Raw genomic sequence first — 6,066 nt, 5'->3', positions numbered from 1 at the left:
TCCCTGGAGCTACCAATAGAAACAGAAAATTTTAAAAAGTATTTCTCTATTTGCTTTTAGACCAGTGTTAGTTCTAAGAATGAGAACTCTTTATCTAACATCACTGTATCAACATGCATTTTCTAGGGCTAGCAAAAGTGAATCATTTAATCTAACCCCTTCATTTTACAGAGATCTACGAGGTAAGGTTATTTGGCCACTTAGTTAGAAAGTGACAAAGTTGGGATGACATATTTAGAAGACACTAGAGACTGACCATCTACTCCAAGTCTCTATGCAGATGAAGAAAAAAGCATTTAAAAAGTATCTACTAGGTGCTAAGCCCTTTACAACTATCTCATTTTTATCTTCACAACAACTCTATGATAGTTGGGGAGGGTAGATTCTATTATTATATCCATTTTACAACTGAGAAACCTGAGGCATACAGAAGTAAGGTGACTTGCCCAGGATCACACAGCTAGCATCTGAGGACTAGATCTGATTTCAGGTTTTCCTCACTCCAGCCTCTCTGAGTTCCAGAAAGTTATGCCACCTGCCAAAGTGCACACAGAAAAGAAGCCACAGGGCTTGAGGTTTAATAACAAATAATGATATTGTTAATAGAATTTCTATAGTGCTTATTGTTTTCCATGTACTATGATAAGCACTTTACAAGTATTATCTCAATTGGTCTTCACAACAACCTAAGGGAGGTTCTACTATTATCATCATTTTAGGGTTGATGAAACTGAGGCAAACAAGATCATACAGCTATGTGGCAATTAGTGCTATTTCAGCCAGCATGGACATTTTCTCAAGCAGCAGGATAGCTGCTCTTAAGGAACAACCTAGTCACATGGAAGCTGCTCATTTTGGTGACTTTGGAAGATCTTGTATGGACTATCAGACTCAAGAGATCAAACCAAGTTTTTTAAAGACCCTTTAACAAGTCCTACAGGACAATATTGCCCTCCTTTATTTTATTAAGTTTATGGATCCTCAGAGAATGGAACATTTGGTTATGTTCTAGTTAAAAACTGAAAGTTTTCATTCCATAGTCTGGTCCCATTTAAGAGCCCACCATTTGAATATGGTTTGATAGATCTCATTGGCAGAGCCACTCTCTCTTTCATCTAAAAGGAATGAAACCATAGTATCCTTTTCATCTGAGTTTGATCATAGGTTGGAGGGTGCTAGTACAGTCTAGCTCTTCTGACCAAGTCAATAGGAACAGAAATGCATAATAGAACTACCAATACTCAGAATTATTCACTGCCTTCCCAGGATAGAGATAATGTCCATTCTCTCCATCTTGGCATGGACAAAGAGGGAACTCAAATTCCTCTAGAACTATGATGTCAAACCTAGGGCACAGGTGCCAAAGATGGCATGCAGAGCTCACTCTGTGGACTCTCATTTGCTGTCCCCCAATTTAAAATTCCTTACTAGAAAGGCAGAGGGACTCCAGTGGCATTGCTCCCTTCCCCCTCTCCACCACAACTTTCCTGCCAGTTTGCCCAGCAGCCCAAAAGGAGTGCACAAGAGTTAAGGTGGGCAACTCATTGGTGGCAGAGATGGAGAGGAGCAGAGTGCTCAGGCCACTCCTCTCCCCATCTCTACACTCACTGAGAACATTTCCCAGTTCCTCCTCCTCTACCCAGCTGGCCAATGGGAGTGCTTCCTCCCTCCCCTATGTGGGATTGGGGGGGTGGAGGACCAGGCATTCCTGGCATTTAGTGGGGTGGGCATGGCACATGGTCTGGGGAGTGGGGTGGGTTGGAGCCGAGCACTCCATCTCTAAAAGGTTCATCATCACTGCTCTAGAATGTCGAGACTCTTCCAGACATACAGTATTAAATATAAATAGTCCTTCCACACTAAAGCAATTATCAGGAAAACTAATGAGAAGCATAGAACAAGATGTGGTAGACACTTTTTAGCAAATATATTTCTCCAGATCCTACTAAACCAATAACTGTAACAGGCAATCAGAAATGACAGTGTAGCAAAGATTTGTAGGAAAGAGACAGAGGGAATTCCTAATTGTTTTATTATGGACCAGTCCATGGTATTTAATACAATGGAACTATAGTGATTTTTTTTTTTGTGAAGTCATCTTTTCTGTAAATAGCAGATCAAAGTACTGATCAGTGGAATGTTTGCCTCACTGATATTCTCTTCTATGTCCAGATATGTACTCAAGCCCTCCAGATTCTAAACCCAGAACTCTATCCACTATGCCAGGTAGCTGTCTCTTAAGTTTGAAATAAGGCCAGGATTTTACTTCTCTACCATACCGGTTCTGAGTCTGGGGCTCTTGCCTATACTACCACATAGCCTTCATATAAAAACTAAATTAAGTTCCAGAATAAATCAGAAATGTGCCATTTTTAGTTATTTTAACAAGTAGGAAAAAAACCAACCCACAAATTGGAATATTATCTAAATGGTCCTCTGATTATCTACAATCTAAAATATTGTGGTTGAAAGTCTTAAAAAGTTAGTTCTAAGTTTATTACAGAAAATCTTAATGAACTATGATAACAATCCTAAATCATTTGCCTACAGTATTTCCCTTTTATAAAGAGTTTCTCTGCTATCATATTCCATTGTCTATAATTTAATACTGTCTTCAATTTATTTTTGCTCCTGAATAGAGTACTTACAGGATTATCCATAGATGTCCTAATTGTAACCATCTAATAACATTATAATAATATAATAATATATATTATAACAGAATAACTAATCTTCAGTGTAAGTAATGCAACTGTGGATTGTTTCTAGTGTGCATTTGCATTTTTAAAGTAGAATCTTTATCATTGTTTATACTAGCAGTACACTCTGGGGCCAGCCTGCTAAAGGACAGTTGACATCTTCCTTCATAGTGAAATCTTATGGCAACACAGGGATGGATGATGTTAAAATGTTTTTTTTCTTTTACTTAGTTTTTGCCCCAGTGGTATTCAAACTGGGCAAATCAATCCAGACCCAAAAGGAACACATCGCAGACTTAGGCAATAAAATCCACAAAAGACTGAAGTGGTGAATGAAGGGGGATGTTAGAGAAGAGGGTACAGATCTATTGGCACTTGCTGGACAGGGTTTGTCAATAAAGAAAGTACTAGTAAATATGGATTATTGAAGATGCTGACTTACAGGAGCATGCTACAAAAATAGGTAAGGCAAATATGAATAATTATTTCTCTGGTTTTTATTCAAAGAGCAGTCTAAATTTGAGCAAAGACCTCCAACATTTTACTGGGATTGCTTGGAAATCCATAAACACCAACTGTGAAATTTAAAAAGAGAGAAAAAAAGAAGAGAACAAAGGCAAAAATTTAACTTCTCTTCCCTAGAATTAGAAATGATGATTCCGCAACTTGTTGAACCAGATTAATTTTTGAATATGGAGGGAATGAAAGGGACTAAACAATGAAATGAGCCAGAGATGTTCACTGAGGTTTGTTTTCTTTTTCCATTGAATTAGTGTGAATATTCTCTTCCAACTGATTTAAAATTATCATATCAGAAACAGATGCATATTCAGAATTAATTAATATATCTCCTCACAAAAGGCATTTACAATTATGTCTGTTATATAGAATATCAACCTCCTTTTTTCCTTTCTCTCTAACTTCCAAACACATATACACAGAGAGAGAGAGGAGAGAGAGAAAGAGAGGGGGGAGAGAGAGGAGAAGAAGAAGAAGAAGAAGAAGAAGAAGAAGAAGAAGAAGAAGAAGAAGAAGAAGAAGAAGAAGAAGAAGAAGAAGAAGAAGAAGAAGAAGAAGAAGAAGAAGAAGAAGAAGAAGAAGAAGCAGCAGCAGCAGCAGCAGCAGCAGCAGCCTTATTTGGCCAAAGATTAAAGTAGTATCTCAATTGTGGATTGAAAGTCATTACAATTCTCTGAATTTGCATTGAAGATCATTTTGAATAAAGAGAAGATGTTTCTCATTTGAAACTGAGGGCATTTTCAAGTAATCATCCCCTAAAAATAGTTTTAAAACCAATAGATGATCATACAACTCTTAGCATTTAATCCTCCAAAGAAGTAGTTTCCTAATATCTCTCTCCTGTAAGAAAATTTTGCAAAATTAAGTTAATCGTTGCTTTGGAATGAAAAGGCAATCTGTTTACTCATCTCTCCATATATCATCTATCTAGCTATATCTTTATCTATCCATCCTTCTATCCATTTATCCATCTATCCATTCCTGTATCACTAGATACTTACAACTATCCATCTATGCAGTTCTCAGACAATAAATCCTCCTAAGCATTAATTTAACTTACAATCTATAAAATTTCAATGTTCTATAAACCACACAGGGAAAGATAACAAAATGACAAACCAGTTTATATTAAGTCACACCTGACTTTTCCAGGCATATTTCAGTAAAAAATAGTTTGACAGTGGAATGATGAAAAAACAGAAATAGGCAACCAGCATGAGTAATGGATAACAAGTTGCAAATTAAATACCAAACAGATAAGCATCATCAAAGAGAGGTAGAATATATCAAAATTTGTTATGCCCTAGGGATAGGCTAAATTTGCTGTGCCATATAAAACATTGCTATTAACACGTCACTGTGAGATTTCCTTTTTAAGGAGATGACTTTGGTAAATGTGACATTTTTTTTTCCAGCACAACTGTTCATGCACAAAAGAAGCCTAGGAGCACAGAATGCAATTTACTAAGTAGCCCGAACAAGAAATATACTCAATGAAATGACTCTAAAGTTTTAGAAATGGGCTAAAGTACTTTAACTTACAGTACTACAGATAGTTTCCAAACCTGGCAACCTGTTGCTTTATGAATGGTTGCACACAAAGAGATCAGATCTATTTCTTTTAATTAAGTATAGATTGAAGTTGAATCAGCTATTCACATCATGAAAAATAATCTAATCTCTATGCAGAAGAAGTTACCTATGAGTATTATCACTGGACCAAGTTAAATTTTAGGTTCACATTTTAGTTTAAATATTAAAAAAAAAAATCAACAACCCCAAATCTGACTACTCGCCAAATCAAAAGACCTACAAACTCTAAAATACCTGGTGAGGCAGTTTACAAGACACAGTAAGATCTCTTAAGACATATCTGGTACTAAATGAGGAGCAAACTTAATAAGAACATAAATGTGAGGAGAGTAAATATATCTTCAGGTAATACCTAGTACAATGTGTGTAATGGACTGGAGACCCAAATATCTGTATTCAAATCCCACCTCAGACATATACTGGTTGGGTAGCCCTGGACAAGTCATTTTATATGTCTGAAACTGGGGCAACTCTCTAAGACTATAATTTATTCACAAACTGGTGATCTGCTTTGACAGAGGGATCTTCCGCACTTCACAGACCCATAAAGCATTGTTACCTTGTCCTGAATCATAAACATCTAAGGTAGGGGTAGAGTAAGGTGGGAGGGGAGAAAATTTAGCAATATCATACAAATAGGTAAAGATTTTAATTCATACAAATAGCAGAAAAGGAGAGAAACTTATCTCAGTAAGTATTTATATACATATATATTCATACACACATAAATATACATGTATATATGCTCTCCTATCTATTTGTACACATATAGGTATAGATATGTGTGTATATGTACATATTCCCACAAATAATTGCTGATTTAATTTAATTTTGGTTTGAAGTGATCTGAAGAAGAGATTGATGGCTATTAAATAAGCTCCTGAAAAGTCTGGGATTTGCTTTGCATTAATTGATTGCTTAAGAAGCCTGACTCTCCCAGCAGCAAGGCTCTGTTCCAATGCTTCCAAGTCACAGAGGTGTTGTTTAGCACACTAGCTACTTTAGCCAACTGAAGTAACTTACCCAGACAATTGAACTATTTGAAATCTACATATGGCTGGGTGCTGAGGCTTGTCCACCTCTGCTCTACACAAAACTTTCAAGATAATGATAGCACAAAGTCAACAAGGGACAACTTTGCCAACTGGGAGGAGTCCAGTCAAAAAACCTAATATAAACAACTTCTGCCTTTCCTCAAATCAGAAATGAGAAAAGAGCTCTGAGGTCACTAAATAAATTTCTCTGCTTTCTGCAA

General features: G+C 36.5%; 1 pseudogene; it reads left to right on the top strand.

The window, feature by feature from the left end:
• The first annotated feature begins 724 nt into the window (after positions 1–724).
• LOC130458096 (A-kinase anchor protein 10, mitochondrial-like) lies at positions 725–2,200 on the top strand (annotated as a pseudogene).
• Positions 2,201–6,066: the final 3,866 nt, after the last annotated feature.

The sequence above is a fragment of the Monodelphis domestica genome, chromosome 3, assembly GCF_027887165.1.
Source record: "Monodelphis domestica isolate mMonDom1 chromosome 3, mMonDom1.pri, whole genome shotgun sequence".
Taxonomy (NCBI): domain Eukaryota; kingdom Metazoa; phylum Chordata; class Mammalia; order Didelphimorphia; family Didelphidae; genus Monodelphis; species Monodelphis domestica.
Note: the sequence above shows the minus strand (reverse complement) of the source record. Positions and strands in the feature narration are given on the sequence as shown.